General features: G+C 43.0%; 1 long non-coding RNA gene across 2 annotated transcripts in view; it reads left to right on the plus strand.

Annotated features, from left to right (window-relative positions):
• The window catches only part of LOC128695630 (uncharacterized), a 165,328-nt gene that overhangs the window by 111,858 nt on the left and 26,182 nt on the right, over nucleotides 1-27,288 (plus strand). The window contains exon 3 of one of the 2 annotated variants that reach the window (XR_011392002.1): nucleotides 23,661-24,141. The exons of the other annotated variant lie outside the window; for it this stretch is intronic. This is a non-coding gene — a long non-coding RNA (uncharacterized lncRNA). The remainder of the gene's footprint in view (nucleotides 1-23,660; nucleotides 24,142-27,288) is intronic. 2 annotated transcript variants of the gene reach the window in all.

Here is a 27,288-nt window from a genome sequence, read left to right on the forward strand (position 1 = left end):
TATACTTAGTTGTATGAACGTTATTGTAGTCAGCTGCCTCAGTGGCTTAGACACTGGCCTGGAGATTTACAACTCACTTGCCATGGGTTCTAACCTCACCCATGTTGTGGTTTGTTTGCAATCATGTTATGACAATTTCGGGAGTTATATGAAAGATAATTTTTGTTCCACGGAATGGCTGAATCCAATTAGTAATACAGTAGAAAATGAAAGTAGTAAAGTTAAAATAGGTATCTGGTAATTATCGTAGTATATAAACCACCGTCAGTAACGGCTGAGGAATTCACGGATCAGATAAGAAAAATACATAACACTCTTGAAAGGCTGGAAAATTCCACACCAGATATCCTACTTGAGATTCCCAAATCTAAAATGGAAAATGGCTCAACGGGTATGAATAAGTATAAACTTAGGGTTGGGGAGCTAAAGCACTAATGTATGAGAAGGTATGTTTATCCCTTAAACTGTCCAAACGTAGATCTACGTTTTTTCAACATTTGAAAGTATGTAAAAAAGTAAATCTTTTTTTTTACGTTTGAAAACGTGTAAAAAAAAACTTTGATCTACTTTTTTTTATATATTTGAAAAGATGTAAAAAAAAAAAAAAGTAGATCTACTTTTGGAGCACAACGCATGTGAACGTAGATCAGCTTGGACAGTTTAAGGGTTAATAAGTTTATTTCAACAACCATACAATTGACTGGGACAGTTAATCAAGAACTATCGGACATATCCTGGGAAACAACCATGAGCACCCTAAATCCTCGCTAGTACCAAACAAAAAAAAAAGGGGGGGGGAACAAAAGGTCATCCAGGATATTACACGAAACCCCAAACAATTCTACTCGTATGCGAAATCCAAGCTAAGAATTACTCGTAGAATTGAACCCTTCATGAGAGGAGATTCGTATACGATGAACAGGAAAACCCACTAAATAACAACAGGGTGGAGAATTCAAAAATATTTTTCATTCCATCGGAAGGCCGCGCAGACCAACTAACTGTGAAGACTAATCCCATAGAATTCGAAAAGGAAATTGAAAACATGCTCACTCAGAACCTGAACTAGATTCATGGAATTCCCTATTTATAAAAAAAAGTGCAAAGTACCAATAGCAGGAGCCCTCAGTATTATCTGGAGAAATAGCCTAGATCTAGGTAAAATACCAGGATAAAAAATGCAGCATAATGCCATATTATGTTGACTACGTTTCGCCCACACAGTGGGCTTTATCAAGACACTACCACATCTGTTTGTGTGGTAAAGAATACTATGTATAATACCATCCAATAAAGGATGGTATTATACTGCGTTTGTGTATTTTTCCATGGTGTCAGTATTTTAATACTACCAGTCTACACCGTGAAATACCAAACACCTTAAAGAGTTGATAAATTAGACACATATGCAACTCTTGGGTATCTTTATTGAGGAAACGTTTCGCCACACAGTGGCTTCATCAGTCCATACGTAGGAGAAACTTGAAGAACAGGAGGAGAATGAGGTAATCAGTCCCTCAACCTTGAGTCGATGTGTTCAGTCCATCAATCTTGAATAGAATACGGCATATCAGCGGAGAAGCAGCTTATAAACCGTATGGCAGGAGAGGTGCAGCAGTCATAGGTCGTGTCACATTTGTTTTCTACAAACCTTAAAGAGTGCAGACATAGCTCCTTTGCATAAAAAAGTAGAGCACTAACTAAAAATTACAAACTAGTATCCCTGACTTCCCACATCATAAATTTCGAAAGTGATGAGATACCAAATTACAAACTTGATGGAATGGCACACTCGGCATAACCCAACCTACGCGGCTTTAGAATTGGACGATCATGCCTGTCACAGCTGCAAAAACGTACTGTAACAGAATTACGAAGGCAGAAGAAAACCAAAACGCAGATGTTATATACACAAATTTTGCAAAGGCGTTTGACAGATTCAATTAAGGGATGATTGCACAAAATAAGGGAAATAGGCATCACGGAAAGGGTAGAAAGATGTATTTTCGGGTTCCCAACAGGGAACACACACAATAGAAGTAAACAGCAAAATCCAGCATCAGCGAGCAAAAAAAAAAAAAAAAAAAAAATACCCAGGTTCCCCAAAGCACTGTCCTGGCACCTCTTGCTGTTTCTTAATCTTACAGCAGACATAGACGAAGACACCTATCACAGTTTTATATCGTTACAGACGACACATGGATAGTGAAAAACATGACTTTCAGTGGTGATAAGTTCGTCAAATAGAAGGAAAGGAACACTTGGGACTAACTATGAAACTGACTTTTCGTTCAAAGAACACAATAAAAACAAGGTCACGACAGCCAGGAGGATGACGGGGTGGATATTGAAAACTTTCAAAACAAGGGAAATGATACCAATGGAATATTGCTCAAAGTTGACAACCCCATTCGGTGCAGAAGAAAGATTGGAGCTGGAACAGATACAGAGATCATTTATGGCCCTCATAGATCCAAGTATTTAAATTACTGGGATAGGTTTAATTATAGCCTTAAATGTGTACTCGCTAGTGCGGAGAAGAGATACGTGACAGTATTTCCCTGCTAAGTACTTTTTTCAATCTCTCACCCCATAACATACTGGAGTGAATGAGGAGAAACTGCATAATAAATCAGTGAAAAGCGGAGGTGTAGTGAGTACACAAGGGAACACTATCAGCATTTGTGGCCCCAGACTATTCAACATATTAAACCATACCACGGGTGGGGTTTGATCCCGCGGTCAGAGTGTCTCAAAACTCCAGACCGTCGCGTTAGCCACTGGACCAGCTAGCCACAATAAGATTCGTCCAACTAGGTATATTTCTACACCATAGGAAGGTTAGCATAGGCACCACTGTGACCACAAATGCAAGTTTTTACAGACGAATCTCCAGCTAGCGTGGCCGTGACGACCTCTAGCTCAAGTCCCCTCAAAGCCGTTAACATGACTCGGACTCTGACCGCGGGATCAAACCCCACCCGTGGTATGGTTTGTTTGCAATCGTGTCATTACGATTTCGTGAATCATATTCAACATATTGCCAGAAGATATGAGACACCGCTGGAACAAGTATAGAAGTCTTTAAGAGAAAAGTGGTCGAGTATCTTCGCAAGATGCCAGCCAGCCCAGACTGTGGTGGATATATGGGTCAGCAGGCCACCAGCAACAACAGTAGTTGACTAGGTAACAACCAGATGAGCCTGGCCAAAGGCAGGCTCTGGGAATAGACTGGAAACTCAGAGGTATATATCAAGAGAGAGTGGGCGCATGAGAGGTGTCTGTGTGGTACGAGACGAGTGTGTGTGTTCACCTAATTGTGCTTACAGGGGTCGATTCATAGCTCCTGGCCCCTCTTCCTCTTTGGTCGCTACCACTACCACCACCGTACAAACCACCACCACCGTACACACCACCACCACCGTACACACCACCACCACCGTACACACCACCACCACCACCGTACACACCACCACCACCACCACCGTACACACCACCACCACCACCGTACACACCACCACCACCACCGTACACACCACCACCACCACCGTACACACCACCACCACCGTACACACCACCACCACCACCGTACACACCACCACCACCACCGTGTACACCACCACCACCACCGTACACACCACCACCACCACCGTACACACCACCACCACCACCACCACCGTACACACCACCACCACCACCACCGTACACACCACCACCACCACCACCGTACACACCACCACCACCACCACCGTACACACCCACCACCACCACCGTACACACCACCACCACCACCGTACACACCACCACCACCACCGTACACACCACCACCACCACCGTACACACCACCACCACCACCGTACACACCACCACCACCACCGTACACACCACTACCACCACCACCGTACACACCACTACCACCACCGTACATACTACCACCACCGTACATACCACCACCACCGTACATACCACCACCACCGTACATACCACCACCACCGTACATACCACCACCACCGTACACACCACCACCACCGTATACACCACCACCACCGTATACACCACCACCACCGTATACCACACACACACACACCCTACATATACACCCTACACATACACCACACACATACACCACACACATACACCACACACATACACCACACACATACACCACACACATATACCACACACATATATATACACACACACACACACACACACACACACACACACACACACACACACACACACCACACACACCACACACACCACACACACACACACACACCACACACACACACACACACCACACACACACACACACACACACACCACACACACACACACACACACACACACACACACACACACACCACACACACACACCACACACACACACCACACACACACCACACACACACACACACACACACCAACCACACACACACACACACACACACACACACACACACACCACACTCACACACACACACACACACACACACACACACACACACACACACACACACACACACCACACCACACACACCACACACACACACCACACACCACACACACACACACACACACACACACACACACACACACACACACACACACACACACACACACCACACACACACACACACACACACCACCACCACCGTACACACCACTACCACCCCCCGTACATACCACCACCACCGTACACACCACCACCACCTTATACACCACCACCACCGTATACCACACACACACACACCCTACATATACACCCTACACATACACCACACACATACACCACACACATACACCACACACATATACCACACACATATATACACACACACCACACACACACACACACACACACCACACACACACACACACACACACACACACACACACACACACACACACACACACCACACACACACACACACACCACACACACACCACACACACACACACCACACACACACACACACACACCACACACACACACACCACACACACACCACACACACACCACACACACACCACACACACACCACACACCACACACACACCACACACACACACACACACCACACACACACACACACACACCACACACACACACACCACACACACACCACACACACCACACACACACCACACACACACCACACACACACCACACACACACCACACCACACACACACACACACACACACACACACACACACACACACACACACACACACACCACACACACACCACACACACACACACAGTTGCCCCTCTCTAAACATGCACATAAAGAAGTCTACCCATCAACCTTTTATCTGGTAATACATAAACTATTGTCATTCCCTGTATGATATTTCGTATGCTTATCATTTTGAAATTCGTATTATCTCATACCAAGTAAAAGATTGGGCAGGCGATGCAAAATACTCCCAATTAAAAGGGGCGCTATTAGTACACTAAGAGGAAACACCATAAGTATCCGGGGCCCAAGACTGTTAAACAGCCTCCCACCAAGCATAAGGGGAATTACCAATAAACCCCAGGCTGCCTTCAAGATTCAAGAGAGAACTGAACAGATACCTGAAGTCAGTGCCGGATCAGCCGGGCTGTGGTTCGTACGTTGGACTGCGTGCGGCCAGCAGTAACAGCCTGGTTGATCAGGTCCTTATCCACGGGGAAGCCTGGTGGTGGACTGGGCTGCGGGGGCGTTGATCCCAGGAATAACCTCCAGGTAGACTTTCTATACAACGTTCAGTGAGAGCCCTCACCCCCCTCCATTGTCACCCCGAACTTAACCTATTACGCCCTCTACAACCGTTTTTCCCACTTCATTAACCAGGTCCCCCTACCACAATTACTCACATTTTTCAGAACACCCTGAACACGTGCTTAACATCTCCGAAAATCTCTCTACCCTCGTCTCTTCTCCAGGTGCATATACTCTTAGTGTCTGGAGAGCATTCCGGGGATCAACGCCTCCGCGACCCGGTCCATGACCAGGCCTTCTGGTGGATCAGGGCCTGATCAACGAGGCCATTACTGCTGGCCGTACGCAGTCTAGCGTACGAACCACAGCCCGGCTGATCTGGCACTGACTTTAGGTATCTGTCCAGCTCCCTCTTGAAGACAACCAGGGTCAGTTGGTAATTCCCCTTATTGCTGGTGGGAGGTTGTTGAAGGTCTTGGACCCCGGACACTTATTGTGTTTTCTCTTAGTGTACCAGTGGTGCCTTTACTTGTCACTGGGGATATGTTACATCGCCTGCCAAGTCTTTTGCTTTCGTAGGGAGTGATTTGTGTGTGCAGGTTAGGTACCAGTCCCTCCAGAATCTTCCAGGTGTAGATTATGATACATATCTCATGTCTGAGGATCTCACTTTCAAGGAGCACAACAGTGCCACGATCGCACGTGCAAAGAAAATGGTAGGATGGATAATGAGAACGTTCAAAACGAGAGATGCCAAGCCAATGATCCTTTTCAAATCACTTGTTCTCTCTAGGCTGGAATACTGCTGTACATTAACATCTCCATTCAAAGCAGGTGAAATCGCAGATCTAGAGAGTGTACAGAGATTCTTTACTGCACGTATAAGTTCCGTCAAGCACCTTAACTACTGGGAACGCTTGGAAGCACTTGACTTGTACTCGTTGGAAAGCAGGAGGGAGATATTTATCATAATTTACACTTGGAAAATCTTGTAAGGAATGGTCCCCAATCTGCACACAGAAATCACTCCCTACGAAAGTAAAAGACTGGGCAGGCGATGCAAAATGCCCCCAATAAAAAGTAGGGGCGCCATTGGTACACTAAGGGAAAACACCATAAGTGTCCGGGGCCCAAGACTGTTCAACAGCCTCCCATCAAGCATTAGGGGAATTGCCAATAAACCCCTGGCTGCCTTCAAGAGAGAGCTGGATAGATACCTAAAGTCAGTGCTGGATCAGCCGGGCTGTGGCTCGTACGTTGGACTGCGTGCGGCCAGCAGTAACAGCCTAGTTGATCAGGCCCTGATCCATCGGGAGGCCTGGTCATGGGCCGGGCAGCGGGGGCGTTGATCCCCGGAATAACCTCCAGGTAACTTCTGCGCTCGAGAGAGTACAAGTTAAGTGCTTCCAGGCGTTCCCAGTAGTAGAGGTTCTCTGTACAGTCTCTAGATCTGCAATTTCACCTGCATTGAATGGGGATGTTAATGAACAGCAGTATTCCAGGCTAGAGAGAACAAGTGATTTAAAAAGGATCATCACTGGCTTGGCATCTCTTGTCTTGAATGTTCTCATCATCCATCCTATCAATTTCCTCGCAGATGTGATAGTGGCATTGTTGTGGTCCTTGAAGGTGAAATCTTCCGACATTACCACTCCCAGGTCCTTCACATTGCTTTTCCGCTCTATTTTGTGATTTGAGTTTGTAGTATACTCAGTCCTAGGTATTATTTCCTCCAGTTTTCCATAACGGAGTAGTTGGAATTTGTCTTCAATGAACATCATATTGTTCTCCGTTGCCCATTGGAAAACTTGGTTTATATCTTCTTGGAGATTTGCCGTGGCCTCACTGGATGACACACTCGTGCAGATCCTAGTATCATCTACAAAGGATGATACAGTGCTATGGTTTACATCTGTCTCTGATAAGAGAATGGGGAACAGGATAAGGGCGAGTACTGTGCCGTGTGGACCAGAGCTCTTCACTATGGGACCTTCCGATTTAGCTCTGTTTACCACTACTCTTTGTGTTCAATTGGTTATAAAGTTGAAGCTCCATCTGCCTACTTTGCCAGTTATCCCTTGAGGATGCATTTTGTGTGCTAGTACACCATGATTGCACTTGTCAAAGGCTTTGCAAAATATGTATATACTACATCTGCATTCTGTTTTCCAGTGCATCTAAGAACATACAGTGGTCCAGTAGTTGCGAGAGGCAGGAGCAACCTTCTCTGAAACCATGTTGCCCTGGATTGTGCAATTTTTGGGAGTCCAAGTGGTTTGCACTCCTGCTTCTTAGAACTCTTTCAAAAAAGTTTTATGATGTGGAATGTTAAAGCTCTTGGTCTATAGTTCTTAGCTATTGCTTTGCTGCCCTCTTTATGGAGTGGGGCTATATCCCTTGTTTTCAGTGAGTTTGGAATCTCGCCTGTCTCTATGCTTCTTCGTAGCATACTTAGGGCCCGTGAGTGGTTTCTTGCAGTTCTTAGTGAACTCAGAATTCCACGAGTCTGGGCCTAGGGCTGAATACATGGGCATGTCGTCGATAGCTTTCTCAAAGTCTAGTTGAGTTAGGGTTATGTCCGAAATTTGGCATACATTGGCAGGGTTTTGAGGCTCATTCATGAAAAAATTGTTTGGGTTGTCTATCTTTAGACTGATTAGTGGCTTACTGAACACAGAGTCATATTGAGATTTCAGTATTTCACTCATTTCTTTGTTGTCATCTGTGTAGGGTCCGTCTTGTCTGGGCAGGGACCCTATACTAGAAGTGGTTTTTGCCTCGTTTTTAGCATATGAAAAGAAATATTTCGAATTTCTTTCAATTTCACTAATCGCTTTTAGCTCTTGTCTCCTGGATCCTGTATATGGCCTTTAACTTGAGCTCGGTATTTTCCACTTCCCTGGTTAGCGCTTCTTTCCGTGTTTCTGGCATTGTTGAGGAGCTCAGTGATTCTTCCCCTTCTCCTGTAGAGGGAGCGTCTCTCTGTAGTTTACTACTTCTCTTCTTTTTCTCTTAAGGGAATATGCACTGGTTTTGGTCTGTCATTTAAGATATCTTCCCAACATGTTTCATTTAGGATATAGTTTACCTGGTCCCAGTTGATGTTCTTTTTGAATTTGGTAAAGGTACCCTCGTAGCTATATGCATTTTACTGATCAGGACCCCTGTGCGTGTAGATCTGGACTTCGGTTAGATTGTGATCAGAATTAGTTGTTTTTGATAATTGTGTTTCTTACCAGATCTTCATTAATTGTGAAAATAAGGTCTAGTGTGTTCTCCAGTCTTGTTGGCACCACTGTCTGCTGACTTAGGGTGTGTTTACTGCAGAGATTCAGCAGCTCATGTGTGTCTGACTTTTCATCTGAGCTGCCTCCAGGGATTATTTCTGCTACATTATTTGCTATATTCTTCCATTTTGTATGTCTTAGATTGAAGTCACCAAGCAGCAAGATGTTTGGGGATGGAAGGTTTTCCAGACAGGAGTAAATTTTGCTTGCTGTTCCTTGAACTGTTGGGAAGTTGCTTATATACCAGTACAGTGACTAAGTTTTGGTTCTCGATTTTTATTGTTAGAACTTCAGCTACATCATTTGTGGCTTTCAATGTCTTCGTGCAAATAAGCGACTCTGACATGCAGGCCTGCCCCCCCCCCCCTCTCTCTCTCTCTCTCTCTCTCTCTCTCTCTCTCTCTCTCTCTCTCTCTCTCTCTCTCTCTCTCTCTCTCTCTCTTTCTTTCTTTCTTTCTTTCTCTCTCTCTCTTTCTCTTTCTCTTTTGTTGCCTGTTCTTTCTGTCTCATCTGAAAAGGTTGTACCCAAGTATCCATGTTTCACTGTCAAAGTAATCTTTTGCGTGGGTCTCTGTGAAGGCTGCAAACATTGCATTTGATTTCTCTAGAAGTCCACTAATGAAAGGTATTTTGTTGTTGGTAAATGGTTTAAGGCCCTGTATATTAGCAGATATAAATGAGGTTGTGTTGCATGTTTGTTGGGGGATTTCGTTGCTGGCATCAGTAGTCGTGAGTCCGGAGGGGCCACTTTTTGCATCCGACCCATATTTTGATAGACATAATTCTTGAATTTATCTATGTCCCCTCTTTTGCTTCCGTAACAGATCCTTTAACATTAGTTCTACTCATTCCTTAGCTCTAACTCAGGTACAGACGACCTAATCTCGTTTATTTATCCCCACCGAATCTCCCCTACCCTCTTCAACTTTGCTTTGCTTAGAGCAAGGGTATCCAGCTTCTTTTCAATGAGTAACATTGACAGTCATGTCTTTCTTATTTGCACTTCGTCCTTGCACTTTCAAATATTCATTCTTTGCAAGTTTTTTCATCCTATGTTTAGTAATACATAATTTATGGAGGAGAGGGGTTATCAGCCCCTTGCTCCCGGTATTTTAGTCGCCTTTTACGACACTCATGGCTTAGAGGAAAAATTCTTTTCCACTTCCCCATTTAGAATAAAATAAAGAACGAGAACTTTAAAGACAAGAAAATCCGACGAGTGTGTATATATGTACACGCATGTGTAGTGTGACCTAAATACAAATAGAAGTAACAAGATGTGCCTGTTATCTTGTATGTTTATATGTGGTGTTTATGTATTTCACTGAATGAAAGTTAGCTACGTAGATGGTATGTGGTATGGTCAACTAACACGTGGTCTTAACTGGCTAATCTGGAAGTAGTGTCCATGTAGACTTGCTCGCTTACTCTACAGACTTTGTTCCTACGCAGTTTTGCTAGACTTCTAACAATCTTAGAGACAGTTCATAAACCAAACTCGCCTGTAAGTGGAGAGAATTTTTTTTTTTTTTTTTTTAGTAAATCGAACTCTGGTTATTCATATTCTCTTGTACCTATCGTTGTGCAAATATCACAGCTATCCTCTAGATATGTTTGCAAATGTTTCCTCGTTGTGGTTACCCTGTTGTCGAAGTGGCTTGTCTAACCTGTGTATTCCTCGGTAGTTTTTGTATGTAATTATATTTTCTTTTTCTTTTTGAGTTATAGGACCGATTTTTTTTCTGTCCTGGAGTAGCCATTCTCTTTGTCCCGCCGCCTAATTGTTATAGGCTGACCGTAGCAATTCTTGATATGCAGTGTCCGAGCATGCCTGTTTTTGCAACTGCCTATCATGGCTTCTCTCTCATCTTGGCTTACGAAATTGTAGTAACAGAAACGCGTGGTGGTTAGCACACTGGTCTGCGAGTTTGCTTTGCTTGCTATGGGTTTGATGCCAATTCGTTCCCATCTCTGTCTCTCTCTCCTGGCTCTGTCAAAAAAAAAAATCATCCCAGAACAGCTCATCATTTTCCATATTTACTGGTTATTTGTCATATAGCTGTTGTCCCGTCGACATGTTTGATTAAGCTCCTTAAGGCATGCATCGTCATCCATAATCCTATTCCGGCACCATCTTCGTTGCAAATTTTGTATGATAGTTTTTTTTTTATTGTTCATTAGGTGTGATCTCCATGCTTGTGTTGCTTACTCAAGTTATATATAATGGCCCGAATGATTCTTGGTTAAGGTCCTTGAAATAATTTCTAACAGCTGGTTATGCATATGCCGATTATGCTGTCTTGTTGCTAGTTACTAACTGTATCTATCGTGTCATTATACTGTGTATATTTAATACAGCATTTGATTTTGTCTAGATGGAATCTTAAGAAATAGTACTGTTCACCCTGACTTGTCCTGCTAACATATTTCTTAAAGTAAGCCAACATTCCCCCCCCCCCCCTCCTCCTACCGGTTGTAGAGAATTCTTAGTTACTCTAAGAAAATGCGCGGTTTCCGGTCAGTTAAACTTAATTATGTGATAGCTGTTTAGTTTATCATAATTTGAAAAAAATAATCAACTTGTTTACACGTGGATCAGAGCTGAGATATACATGAGTAATAAATAGTTCATCTTCATTGTGTAGACAAGAAGCGCCGAAGCATGTAAGGCATTTTAAAAGTAAATCAGCGTTGCCTGTGAGCAAAAATAAACTTGCGTTGCTCGTGGCTCACTGACTGTGGCGTCAAGATTGAATGACCACCATTGTGTACAGAGTGGGAGATCTGTGAGCCAGGGAGATGTTGATAATGTGCGAGATGATGAGGCCGCTGCTGAACCCAGTGGAAAGAGCGGCAATATTCGAAGCCACTCCTACATTACAAGTTAAGTTGGAACTGCTGCTGATGGTGCGGTTGACTTTGTTAAATGATAACAATGTATGATTTGGACGGGTGTATTGAAGGTTGCCCTGGAATTCTTGAGCGAGTTCGTGGAAAATGTAGCTATAGAGCCTGGTAAAATTGGTCAGGGATGCTTTGAAAATTTGAACTTTCGAGGAGTAGATGACGTTATGTAGATGTTAATATTCTAGGCTGTCTGTGCTAGCATGGGTATTTACCTTACCTCATCTACAACTTGTTTTCAGACATGGGCATTTTCATATAAACGCAGTGGGTGGTTCATGAAGATTATGAGTACTTTTGCTTAATAAGTATTGTTACTATGCATGCGAGTAATAGTGGGTGATTAGTTGAAGGGTGCTGGTATTAGTGTTATTAATGGAGCTTTATATCATTGCGGTGGAGTGAAGGTGATGGCGAGGGTGATGGCGGGTCAGCATCAGTGTTGATCCTGCACCTCTAGAGCCGTCCCGTGGTATCGATCCCAGCCCTCACGAATCAACAACCTTCCCTCTGAACCTCTCCGGCTTACCCCCTTACTCCCTATTTCGTTCTTTCTCGCCACGCTCCTCTATGTGACGTCTCCATTTTTTCACCTCCCGCATGGTTCTGTGCCGCCATTTGTGCTTGCTCTTCTCTAGTTAATAATTTTCTGCCTTCACTTATGATTTATTCTTGTAGTCGCTATATAGTGTGATTAATTTGTTACTTTAATATTTTGTATTTTTCATTTTCTGTTAACACTCCCGGCCTCAACATAACCTACACGACTTTTCAGCTATATCCAAGGGTAGTCTTGTGCTGTCACCATTAATTCTGAGCTATTTTCTATAGTCACTTGTTTATATGAGCAGGTATCTATCTCCCAAATGTGATAACAGCGGGCAGGTTTAGGGCTCCATTGGGCAGGTTTGAGTCTAACGTGTGTGTGTGAAAACGGTGGATAGATTTGGGGCTACTGGGCCTGATCCTTAATTGGGGATGTGTGGCCGCCATCACGACCCCCGATTACCCCACATAGTGTCCCAATACTCGCTCAGATTGGTACCAGACTCGGTTTATACTTGGATCATCAATATCTGATCACGCGACATTCATTGGAGCCGGGGATGCTAGATTGCCTCGCTGTGAGGCATTCAAATTTTTTTTAATGATACTAAGTAGGGTGAATTATAGGCTTGCTGCTGTATTTAAATATTCACTACTTTTCGACATATTTAGAGCTACTTTACTAGTTTTGTGGTGCGGATGACAGTCATTTATTCGATATTTGAAACACTGCAAATAACAAAAAAAATGCACAATACCGTGACTGGAACGATACACAAATAACCCGCACATGGAAGAGAGGAGCTTACGACGACGTTTCGGTCCGACTCGGACCATTTACATAGTGTGACTTTGTAATTGGTCCAAGTCGGACCGAAACGTCGTCGTAAGCTCCTCTCTTCTATGTGCGGGTTATTTGTGTATTGAAACACTGTAGTACGAAGGCATTATAGTAAAAGAAATTGACATTTTGTAATGAATTATGTTGATCGCGAGGAGTCCATGTTGAATCCAGGTTCAGAGCCTGCATCAACAGAACTGCTAAGCAGGACACTGGGTCGCGGGTTCGGTAAGGTTCTTTACCCCCACAAGTTGTGTTGTACGACCCCCCCCCCTTCCCAGTCTCCCAGTTATACCACGCTGATTACATGCTTCACGTTAAAAAAAATCCCATAAAATGGCCACGACAAAGATCTGGCTGAGGTTTGGGAGTGCAATATAGCTGGTTTTGTTTTTGAAAAGCCACGGAAAAGTGTATATACATCAGTTGGCTAAACTGGTGCAAGAGGTAGGGTGAAGATTTTGTCATAGGTGGGATGTGACTGACCAGAACCAGTGAGAGAAGTGACTGGTTAAGAAGCAGGTTGAAAATATATGCGCTGGTAAGGTTGTTTTCATTTTCAATCTGGGTAAAAGTGGAAATTAAGGTGGTATTGGTTGATGGTTCTTCAGTATGCTGTAGCCTGCCTGCTTTTTACATGTAGCTCAGTTAACTGAAACAGAGCATATAGGTTGACAAAATGTATTCACATTTCGCTGGGGGCTGTCCTGTTGCTAGAACTAAAAATAATAGTAGTAGTAGTTTCCTTTTTGTAACTTTGTTTCTTTTTGTGTGTAATTATCTAAAGCATTTAACTTGTTGGTTCTGGGTTCGACGCTAACGTTTGCCTTCCGTGACTCCGTGGCCCAGTGGCTAACGCGACGGTCTGGAGTTTTGAGACTCTTTGATCGCGGGTTCTATTCCCGTCCGTGGTATGGTTTGTTTGCGTTCCGTGTCTGTATGGCTATTAAAAAGCTCAGGTGGAAAGGAATTGGCATTGTGTCCTGCCCACCTGAAGTGCCTCCGTTGCCACAAGTAAAGTAGTGCAAGACAGGTATACAATACCGACACTTGTGCAACATCTGGTTATCTTTATTGTAGACGTTTCGCCATCCAGTGGCTTTATCAATACAGATTCTTGGACATAACAAGAAAACAGAAGAACTATAAACAAAAGATGAGGTAATCAGTCCCTCAGCCTTGGAGGTGGTGTTTAGAGCACCGTGGTTGTAGAGATTCTGAATCTCTACAATCTCTGTTTTCTTATGTCCAAGAATCTGTATTGATTAAGCCACTGGATGGCGAAACGTCTACAATAAAGATAACCAGATGTTGCACAAGTGTCTTAACTTTCATCACAAGTAAAGTACTAGAAAGGATATAAAAAGTACTGGTTTGGAAATAGAATAGTCGATGAATTGAACAGTTTGCCTAGTAGGGTCATTGAAGCTAACGTCTTGGGTAGCTTCAAATATAGGCTAGATAAATACACCGAGTTAGATTTGAACAGGACTAACACAATATGAGTTAATGTCATCATAATTTATTCCTTGGATACCATTGAAAAGGGAATGGGCAAATGTTTTTGTAAAGTGTGTGTGTTTTAGAAGGATCTGCCTAGTATGGGACAGTAGGACTGCTGCAGTGTTTCTCCTTTCTTATGTTCTTGTGTAAGTGCAACATAAACCCACTGAGAAGCAGGTTCGCCATGGGCGCAGTAAGGAAACACTGTGTTGACGCCCATGGTCCCCGTCTATTGACATCTTACAAAAAAAAAAAAAAAACCACTGCTGGGACATGTTCTTATATGTCAAAAGAAGTGTTAGTTTATCTGGGCAAACGCGCTCCTCGTAGTCCTCTTTATTTGGTTTTACCCATTCGTCTTACGGGTTCATTCCAATGTAATCCGTCTCCACAGAGGTGCCAGTGGTTACATAAATGTATACATACAGGCGTCACACGTTACTATGGTCACGCGTTACACAGGGGCCACAGTCCTTAAAACAGTCTGGTTAATAACTGCATCTCGGGACTTCACCGTTCCACATTGAAATTCAAAGCTGTAGAGGATGACTTCAGACAGATATCTAAAGACAAAATATATTGTAAAACTAAAATAAAATGGAATTTTAAGGATCTTCAGAGGTCTGGAGCAGCGTAGATTTGTTACTATGGCAACCACCGGATGTTCGACAGGGAAAGAGGAGGGAGCGCTCTTCAGCATTTGCAACGCCACAGCTACCACGGCCACTATTATCTCATATCAGTCCTCCACTACTTTGTTCTTTCCACTGTACTCCCAGTGTTTCAGCTTCACGTCTGCCCCACCACGTAATAAGCTACTCAACATTGGTTTACTTTTGTTAGAGCTATCAGAAATGAAACGGGATTTAATCTGTCGCACTTCATTGTTGAAGCTTTCATCTTGCTCGGCGTGTTGTTGGTGATAACATGCTGTTTGCCCCTATATTTAAATATATAGACGCGTCTGTTCAAATGCATATATTTTGTTAAATGTACAAGCCTTCCCTGATAGCAGCAATGACACGAAGAGGGTGAGAAGGTGCAGCGTGCTTGTCGGTGACTAGATAGTTGAGCAATATGATAGTCCTATAGCAGGAGCAACAGCAGTCAGAAACCACTCTTGCCTTTACTGTTCGTCTGTCTCTCCGCTTCATTTATTTGTAGAATCGTGGGGGAGGGAGGGACCAGCAAAGCCAACTTCTACCACCTTAATTCCTTTTTTTTTTTTTTTTCCATCGTTCACCTCCCTTCCCCCCTCTTCCCGCCCAACTCTGCCTCCATTCACTGAACAGGAGCGCGTCACCCACCCTCCAGATCCCATGCATCCACCAAACTTCCGCGCGTTCCCCCCAATCCGTCGCTAGATTGCCCCCCCCTCCCCCTCCCCAACACGCAGCCGCCGCGTTTGCTGGTGGTGTTGCTTCCCTCTCCCTCCCTCGACACCGCTGCGCGTCTCCCACCTGCGCATAGCAGCGGCTGCTCTGCCTCCCCCTAGCGACCTCTACCGACGACGCTACCTCCTCCACCACCGCCGCCACTACCTTCATTACCACTACCCAGCACCACCACCACCGTTGTCTAGCATCACTACCTACACCGAACACCACTACCACCGTTGTCCAGCACCACTACCACCACCGTTGTCTAGCATCACTACCTACACCGAACACCACTACCACCGTTGTCCAGCACCACTACCACCACCGTTGTCTAGCATCACTACCTACACCGAACACCACTACCACCGTTGTCCAGCACCACTACCACCACCGTTGTCCAGCACCACTACCACCACCGTTGTCCAGCACCACTACCACCACCACTCAACACCACCACCAATCACCACCACCACTCACCACCACCACTCAACGCCACCACCACCACTCAACACCACCACAACCACTCAACACCACCACCACCACTTAACACCACCACCACTCAACACCACCACCACTCAACACCACCACCACTCAACACCACCACCACTCAACACCACCACCACTCAACACCACCACCACCACCACTCACCACCACCACCACCACCACTCACCACCACCACTCAACACCACCACCACTCAACACCACCACCACTCACCACCACCACCACTCAACACCACCACCACTCACCACCACCACCACTCAACACCACCACCACTCACCACCACCACTCACCACCACCACTCACCACCACCACTCAGCACCACCACCACCACCACCACTCAGCACCACCACTCAGCACCACCACCACCACTCACCACCACCACTCACCACCACCACTCAGCAGCACTACCACTCAGCATCACCACTACCACCACCGTTACCCGACACCACCACCACCGTCACCCGACACCACCACCACCGTAACCCGACACCACTTAGCACCACCACCACTCAGCAGCACCACACACCAATAGCCTTATCTTCACATATCAAAATCTTTGAATGGGTCTTTGATATTCACCTTAAACCAGCAAATAATAAGGCCAACAAGATTGGAGAATACACTGGACCTCATTTTCACTAACAGTGATGATCTGATAGGAAATATAACCGTATCGAAGACAATACACGCAGATCACAACATAATAGAGGACAAGCAAAATGCAGACGTAGTATACACAGACTTTGGGAAATCCTTCGACAAATGCGACCATGGTGTAATAGCGCACAAAATGCGCGATTAAAGAATAACAGGAAAAGTTGGTAGATGGATCTCTAACTTCCTGGCAAATAAAACACAAAGTAATAGTAAACGAAGTAAAGTTTGAGGCGGCTACAGTGAAAAGCTGTTCCACAAGGCACAGTGCTCTCCCCCATCCTGTCCATCCTCATGTCTGACACATACATTGATGTAGCCACAGCACCGTGTCTTCCTTTGCGGATGACACCCGAATTTACACGACAGTGTGTGTGTGTGTGTGTGTGTGCAAGAATGATATACAATACCGACAAGATGAAATTAAGACACATGTGCAACATCTGGGTATCTTTATTGTAGACGTTTCGCCATCCAGTGGCTTTATCAATACAAATTCCAGGACATAACTTGACGCTTATAAGCGTCAAGCGCCTTACTTCTGCTTCAGAATCTCCACGACTATGGTGCTCTTCGTACCTACTCCTAGGTTGAGGGACTGATTACCTCATCTTCTGTACATAGTTCTACTATCTTCAAGTTATGTCCTGGAATTTGTATTGATAAAGCCAGTGGATGGCGAAACGTCTACAATAAAGATACCCAGATGTTGCACATGTGCCTTAATTTCATCACACGACAGTGTCCTCCATCGAAGACAATGCAAGATTCCAAGCGGAAATCAACCAAATCTTTAAATGGGCCGCGGAAAATCTGAAGTTCAATGACTAGAAATTTCAATTACTCTGATATGGAAACTGAGGAAATTAAAACTATATCGGAGTATAAACCAAATTCCAACCACACAATAGAGCGAGAAACTAATGTGAAGGACCTGTGAGTGATAATGTCGGAGGATCTCGCTTTCAAAGATCACAACAATGTATATCACATCTGCTAGAAAAATGATGGGATGGATAATGAGAACTTTCAAAACTAGGGATGCCAAGCCCATGATTCCCTTTAAATCGCTTGATTTTCCTAGGCTGGAATATTGCTGTACGCTAACGGCGTCTTCAAGGCAGGTGAAATTACTGATCTTTAAAATGTACAGAAAACTTTCACGGCACACATAAGTACGATAAAACACCTAAATTATTGGGAACGGTTGAAGTTCCTTGACTGTATTCTCTGGAACGCAGGCGAGAAAGATACATGATAATATAAAGTAGAGGGATTAGTACCAAATTTACACATGGAAATCACTCCCTAAAAAAAGAAAAAGACTCGGCAGGTGGTACAACATTTTCCTACCCCCCCCCCCCCAATGAAAAGCAGGGGCGCCACGAGTATGCTAAAGAGACAACACAGTAAGTGTCAGGGGCCCAAAACTTCAATTGCCTCCCAGCATACCTAAGGGGGATCTTCAGCAAGGCGCTGGACAGGCACCTAAGTCAGTTCCTGACCAGCCGGGCTGTAGTTCGTACTTCGCTTTGCATGCGGCCAACAATAACAGCCTGGTTGATCAGGCCCTGATCCACCCCGAGGCCTGGTCACAGACCGGGCCGCGGGGGCGTTGGTCCCCGAAACCTTCTCCAGGTATACTCCAGATATACCTTTGACGAGTTTTGAGAGTTTCCACTCCCAGAGCCCGACCGTTGGTTAGGCTCGGTCTTGTGCTTGCCCGGTCAACCAGATAATGTTTTCTAAATCATTTATACATACTGGTCACCAAGACTGTTTTTGTCGGTGACCCGCTGATGAAGATCTCCATCACAGCCTAGTTGATGTGCCACCTGCTGAAAACACTTGTTTAATTAACTTTTAAAAACTTCTAAACTTGTCTCAGCAGTGTTTCTGATATGTTAGTAAGATGTTGAATAGTCGGGGACCGTGGACGTTACCTTATTGCACCCATGGCGAACCTGCTTATTTTGCACTTACACAAGAACATAGAGGAACACTGCAGCAGGCCTACTGGCCCATACTAGGCAAGCCCTTCTGAAACCCAAACCCTTTTATAAAATCATTGATTAATTTCATTTTCAATGGTATCCAAGGAATAAGTTTTGATAACCATATTAACTGGTATTGTGTAAGTCCCTCTCAGATTAACGACTCCCATTCGTGTATTTATCTAACCTATATTTGAAGCTACCCAAGGTTTGACTTCTATGACCCTACTATGCAGACTGTTCCACTCATCTATTTTTCCAAACCAGTATTATCTACTTCCTTTCTAAATCTAAGCTTATCTAGTTTGAATCCATTATTTCTTGTTCTTTCTTGAAGAGATATCCTCAGAACCTTATTTATATTTCCTTTATGCCCATCCATTTATACCCTTCAGTCGTCTCTCTCCTCATTTTACATCTTACGTGGCACCCTATCAGAAGCTTAATTAAAACACAAATAAACAGTATCTTATTCTTAATCATGATCAGCTACCTCAAATGCTTTACTGAAGACAAATTAGTGAGGCAGGAACGGCCCCTGGTGACTCCATGTTTTGTATCATAAATCGAATTGCTTATTCATATCAGTGATATAATTGACTAGTAATTTGTCTACGTTTGGGGTCAGGCTTATTGGGTGGTAATTTGATGGCAGTGGCTTATCTCCACTTTTAAAAATATCGCTTAAATTAGCAATCTTTCACATCTCGTATATTGCACCATTTTTGCATGCGTTAAGATCCCTGGGGGGGGGGGGGAATCATTAGGGCCTGAAGACTTGTTTTGCTTTAATCGGTCAACCTGTTTGATTATCATCTCCGTAGTCACTGCGGTATTACATTTTCTTCTTCAGGCCCACTGTAATAATTACTGAGATATAGTTTGTGTCGTAAAAACCGAGAGGAAATGTTAAAAAATGAGCACATTTCTTTTTCATTGTCAGTAAGCTGTTCAGTTAGTTTAAAGAGAACCTAGCTTTTGTCTAACCTGTGTTCTATATATTTAAATAAAAAAAAATCTTTCTGGTATTTTTTCGAATCCTTTGCAACTTTAATTTCGTAGTGCCGTTTAGCTTTTCTTATACCTTCATTAATTTCCCTCATAATGTGAATATATTAATTCATAAGATGACCCTCACCTATCTTTTTACGCTTATAAATGCTTTTCTTTTGCCCTAAAAGATGTTTAAGAATGTTTCAGATCGCTCCTATTCAGTCATATTTCTCTTAACGGAATAAATATTCTTTGAACAGCTAGTGTAGTGTATAGAAAAGTGTCATATTGACAGTTGTCTTCGTTATTCCCAGTCCACACACAAGTGTTCTCTAAGCCCATTGTAACTGTTGTATAAATGGTTTGGAAAACCGACAAGTTGATAAATAAGACATTTGTGTAACATTCTGGCAATGACTTCTTGACTCCAGTACTGAGGAGAGCAGTAGAAGCTGAGGAATAGTTTAAAGTAATCATTCCCTCAGCCTGTCAGTTTTCTAAACAATTTATACAAATTCTTTCAGACACATCAACATTTTGGTATCTTGACGCAGGAAATTCCTCAGGTTTGCCTAACGTATAGGCATGATCTACTTCCACTAGTGGACTTTTCCAAGTTTGGGGAGACAGGATATCATGTCTGATATTAATTTTTCATGTCCCTTTGAAAATTCTACCCAGACACTGTATGTGCTCTTTCAGTCTTTGTTGCCGGATTTATAAATCAGTTAGTTTTTTCGGATATGTGGTACTATCCCAATTCCCTTCCCGTTATTAATGTCAGCTTGGAGCAGCTTGAATCTGAGATTCTTTCAAGACTATAAGTAAGTAAGTAAGTTTATTCATTCAGGTATACACAAATACAGTTACATAGAATTATCATACATCACTTGCTCTTAGGCTGAGCATCTTCATCTTCCACTGTCGTCTGTATATATTTGTAGTCTACAGATTATGTCCATGAATTGTATTGATAAATCCACTGGATGGCGAAACATCTATGAAGATGCCCAAATGTTCAGCATATGTCTAATTCATCATTGTCGGTATTGCATATCATTGATATACAAAAGAAAGGAACACTGAAAATAACCCCCATAGTTATAAACTAGGTGATCAGACAGAATACGTTAGACAATAGTTCATTAGTATCCTCAGAATCTGTTATTCGGCCAGTCATTGTCATGGCCTGGAAAGTGATATATCGCAGTGAAATGTGGACAAGTATAAAGTTCTAATCCTTGGGAATGAAAATAAACCCTAGTTATAAACAAGATGTAGAGCTTGATCATACAGAATGTGAAAAAGACTTCAGAGTCCTGGTAAGCAGAAATCTGAAGCCAAGGCAGCAGTGCCTAAGTGTGCACAATGAGGTTAACATTATGTGCTTAAATTTATATCAAGAATAATGAATAACAGGAGTCCAGAAATTATTTTAGATCACTGTACATAACTAGTAAGGCTTATTAGTTTTGGTCTCCATTCTACAGAATGGATATAAATGCATTGGAGGATATTGTATACATTGTATAGAAAACCGACAATTGTATGAATGAAACTCTTGTAACATTTGGGTATCTATTGTGGATGAAACTTTTCACCAGCCAGTGGCTTCATCAGTCCAGTACAGGGAAGAATGGAAGCTTGAGGTAATCAGTCCCCCAGCCTGGATGTGTGTTCGGTCCACCAGTCTTTGATAGAAGTGCAGCATTTGAAGTTAAGTAAGGTTTGTCAGGAAACAGGACAAGTGTTTCCTGACTCGGGTCTTAGTCATATGATGACCCGAGTCATCATATGGCTTACCAGTCCACTCGTTGAAAAGTTATAACGATTAGAAATATGTGCAGCACATGCACGGAGAGGGGGTTTATATACTCTCGTCAGAATCTCAGGATGTTGCTATGTCTTACATATTTTATAAATGATTTAGAAAACCGACAAGTTAATGAATGAAACACTTGTGCAACATTTAGGTATCTTTATTGTGGAGGAAACGTTTTGCCAGCTAATGGCTTCGTTACTCAAATACTCTTACTTCTACTCATTCCTCTACAATTTTGTCCTCGTGTGTGTTCGCACCTGTATGTTGATTACACTACATCGAGGTCATTCCATTTTCCGACCATCCTGAAACTGAAAAATTACTTCCTGATATCTTTATGACTGTCTTCCAGCTGTACCCCAGAGTACCCGTTTCCAACCTCTCAAATAGCCTGTCCCTGTCTACCTTGTGAATCTCTGCGAGTATTGTATATGTTATGTCTCTCCAGGTCCTCCTGTCCTCCAGGGTCGTTGGATTAAATTATTTTAGCCTCCATAGCTCTTAGCTCTGGAACTAGTCTCGTTACATACATCTACACTTTTTCCGTCTCTTAACATACTTTCTCAGGTGTGGCTTCTATATTGGTGCTGTGTACTTCAAGGTGGTCTTGACACATGTTGTATAAAGCACCCGGAATGATTCTTGTTGAGATTCCTGGAGGCCATTCAGATTTGCCAGGCGAGGATTGGCTACAAAGGTTATTCGGCTGATGTGCTGCTGGCGACATGCATACTCCCAGGACGTGCCGAGTCTGCAGACTCGGTCCCCGGAGTCTTCTCTTGGGTCCAGTCTTGTGGATTCTTTCCCAATCTTCATAAATGTGCATTTGCTGGTGTGTGAGCATGCACGTGCACACGTTGTGGTGCATGCTTATGTTGAGAAAGTAAACAAGTGGTTTTAGGGACTTATTCGGACTTGTTCTCGAAGTTCGAATTACAGTGCCTACTCTATTGATGGATCGAGTTGTCGCAGTTCGGCAGTTGATCTGATTTGCGATGTCGGTGCACTTCTGGAAAGACAGCTATAAACAGTCTGATGGTGAATGGGTTTTGGGTCAATACCTTGGTTGGATTTGTTTAAAAAACTGATTTACAACGTGCAACAAAAGATGAGCTAATTTGTATTGTTGACTATTGTTAATAATTGAAATATTGCAGTACATGAATTATCTCCAATATAGCGCATGTATTCTTAAAGTACACGCGCTTATGGCTCTTAGGTATAAGTACTGTAAATCAAATTACGTGATTTCTGGACTCTAGGTTCGATACTGAACTTTTGAATCGGTGTGTGGTATTTGACTCCATCTTTCTATTTCATTCTACGTATTACACGAGACTGAAAAAAAGTATTTTGTCATCACTGTGGCTCATATACCACAGCAATTAAGTTATGTACAAACTCTTCCGCATCTTTAACTACCTTTCCTTGTTCACTCTAATACATTGAGAATGTTGTATATCATCTCTTGATATTTGTTAAATGTTAATATTTTTGCGGATCATCGGCCCCTTTGGACAGGTCTGAGCCGTGGGTACGATGATCTCCATAACCATTAAGGGATAAGTCTCGCCAGACCAGGCTTCTTAAATCGGGAAGGAAATATTACAGGAATTATAACTTCGAAATCTACATTTTTTAAGTTACTGAGGCACTATATACTAAACAGTTGCGAACGTCTAAAATTTATGCAGCGAGAAGTATATATCATAATTCACACGAGGACAATACTAGAAGGGCTACTCGCTGAAAATAAAACGGGTGCAGTAAGTACACCGAGACTTCGATAAACATAAATGGTTGGAGGCTTATGAACATTCTCACTTTAAATATCGAGAAATTACAAATAAACCACTGCCTGTCAAGAGGAACGTGGCAAGCTCTCAAAAGCTCCTAATCAGCAAGGCTGTGGTACCCACTTCGGAATTTGTGCAAGAAATCAGCTTGAATGACCAGGCCGTTGACCAGGAGGCCGGGCGATAATCCTCGGAGCTATCGACAGGTAGGTAGTACAGTTCGTATTCTTTTTATTAGTTTCTTATCTTCGCAGGTCATGTATGCATGTTATCAAGAATAATAGATTACCTTGTATACTTTCCTTGTAGTTCCACTAGATGCCGTTACCCATAGAACACTTTCCTCCCATACTATCACTGTCTTGCTTTTCAGGTACTGCTTGATCCGCTGGAAAACTTCCGTTTTCACCCCTCTTTGCTTATGGTATCTTTTGGATCACTATCTGGAGGAACTATCAAACGCTTCCCTGCTTTCTCAGTGACTTGTAAGTCACTTGGAATCTTCGCACGCGCGCGTCCCCCTCTTCCAACCCCTGCCACACACTCCTCACCTGGGCAGGTCGAGACGTATTTACCAGCCTCCTTACTCCCTCTGCTGCTATTCACCTTCAGTGAATACGTACCAGGGCAATAGTCGACTGTTATGGGTGGCATCCTAAGGACTAGTCAAGTACCGCGAACCACTTAGTCTCGGTTGACCTAATAACGCACTGTTTGTGCCCATGAAACAAAGTACAGGACGCACGAATCATGAGAGATGAAAGACTAAACCTGAACCCCCCCCCCTCCCACCTCTCTCCCTGTTACCCCCTCACTCCCCCTCTGAGAGAGAGCGCTCCAGTACCTTTCTTCTGTCCCATTATATTTGGACACTGCTGTGTAGTGCTATTTTTTTTTTTTTTTTGGAGTGGAAAATATATAATTTTATCTTAAGATGTGATCTTTAAAAGTTTTACTATGTGGACCGGTATACTAGCAGACAAATAAAGGTTCATCATATGTCATCATAAGACCCGCAGCCAGAAAAATTTTTACGCCCCTTGGCAAAGAAAATACAACTACTATCTGTGACAATCTTTTCTGTTAATTTGGACATACTACATGTCATTGATACCTTACTGTAGTATACTTGTAGACATTTGTTTTGCTTTGAAAGATTCTGCTAATGCATGCATTCTGGTGTTCTATCTCCCGTCCCCTTCATATGTGTTAAATTCAGCTTGTAATAGATTATTAAAGCTTAACTGTGTGTGGTCACATAGTGGTATTCCATAGCCACTTTTACCGTAAGTACATCTCGTACTCAGATTGTGTACAGTCCACAGCTCGGTGCTTCAACGTAAGTCACTTCACTTAACAGTCTTCCTTAACTTGGTTTTCTCCCTTCCCTTACGTCTTTTTTTGTTGAATATTTCTTATTGTAAAGCCTGCTGTTTTAAGTTTCTCTTAAGTGTTTTAATTTATTGCCTACTCCATATATTTAGTTGTCATCTGCTATTTTCCTTTAATTGTATAGTACTTTATATAAAATCTCTGATACCTGTAAAATTATATTTCACCAAAAAAAGGGAAACTTGAAAGTTTCTGATTAGTAATATTGTAGTGCTTACATTGGACTACAGGTGGCATACATTAACAGTGACTGGGACGAGGATTCCAGAACCATGCACTGGTAGTTGCAGGTACAGAAAACGTGAAAGCTTGATCAACTTGCTTGTGGTGCTTACGTGGGGCTGCTAGCTGCAAACGTTGGATGTCTTGGCAAATAAGGCTGGATTGTGTCAAGAGGCTGGCATGTGGGTGGTGGTGAAACCTTATAATTCTTAGCAGGGGGCTGGCATGTGGGCGGTTGTGAAACCTTAAAATTCTTGCCAAGAGGCTAGCATATGGGTGGCGATTACACCTGGTAATTCTTGCGAAGAGGCAGGAACCTGGGTGACGATTACACTTGGTAATTCTGGCCAAAGGCTGGCAGCTGGGTGGGGGAAGAGGCCTGGTAATTCTGGCCAGGAGGCTGGCATGTTAGTGGAGATGAAACATGATTATTCTTACGGTTTAAATACAGCAGTCATCCACAAGAATGAAAGTTGCTAAGTTATTTGCACTAGGACAGGAAAAATCTTAGTGCCTGCATTCAGTGCAGACTTCTCTTGACTTTCCTTTGTATAGCTTAATCATTCCCTATCCTTTGATATTTTATTTCCATTACAGTCGGCCTGATTTGAGACCGGGCCGCAGTAGTGATTCTCAGAACAATGAACTGATACAGGTATATTTGGAATACAACTGCACCAGGACCTGGGATAAAAAAAAAATAAAAAGCTTGAAAGTAAAGCAAATCAGCTTAACATTCCTCACACTACAGATGGCGTTCTCGACATATTGCCTCGCATTTATTGCATCGATATGTCATTTGTCACCAGACCACACAAGTCCCAGTTCAGATGCCTATTGCCAGATTCAAACATCCTTATATTCAGTTCTCGGGATGGGCGACTTCTATAGACTTAGGACAGTCAAATATTATCTTGACATATCAAGTTTAAGAACTCAAATGCTGGTTTTTACCAACTTTCTCACATTTTAAAATTTAGCAATATTTCATTGATTTAAGTTAACCTAAACTAACCTAACTTAACATTATATACAGAAGAGTTGAAGCTGTGGCGCAACATCGCATAAGTTTTCTTAGGTTTTCTCGATTAATTGTATTAGGACAGGTTACTTCTATCATGATGCACGAGTTTATAGAAAATTCCTTTGCATCTTTTACGTTATATATTTGTTAGGGTTCCGGGATTATCTCAAACCAAGTCTTATTCGTCAACTTGTCAGTATTATAGACTATATATAGCACATGCCGCTTAACATAGAAAGGAAATATTAAAGGACTAAGAACTGTTATTAAATACAGTTACTGTATGTTGAATGAAATGTGCCAGCCGCGTGCTTAAGTTTTTTTCCAGGTAGTATATGTATACATGTGTCTGTGTGTACACTCGCCTGATTGTACTGACTTAGTTGTGGTTGCAAGGATCGAGTCATAGCTCCTGGCCCCGCCTCTTCACTGGTCGCCACTAGGTCCACACACTCCCTGCTCCATGAGCTTGATCATACTTCTTAAAGCTGTGTATGGTACCTACCTCCACTACCTCACTTTTCAGACTATTCCACTTCCTGACAACTCTATGAATGAAGAAATACTTCCTAATATCCCTGTGGCTCATCGGAATCATCTTCCAGTTGTGACCCCTTGTTGTGTCCCATCTCTGGAACATCCTGCCTGTCTACCTTATCGATTCCTCTTAGTATTTTATGTCGTAATCATGTCTCCTTTGTCCTCCAGTGTCGTC

Source organism: Cherax quadricarinatus, chromosome 14 (genome assembly GCF_038502225.1).
Source record: "Cherax quadricarinatus isolate ZL_2023a chromosome 14, ASM3850222v1, whole genome shotgun sequence".
In the NCBI taxonomy this organism is placed as follows: Eukaryota; Metazoa; Arthropoda; class Malacostraca; order Decapoda; family Parastacidae; genus Cherax; species Cherax quadricarinatus.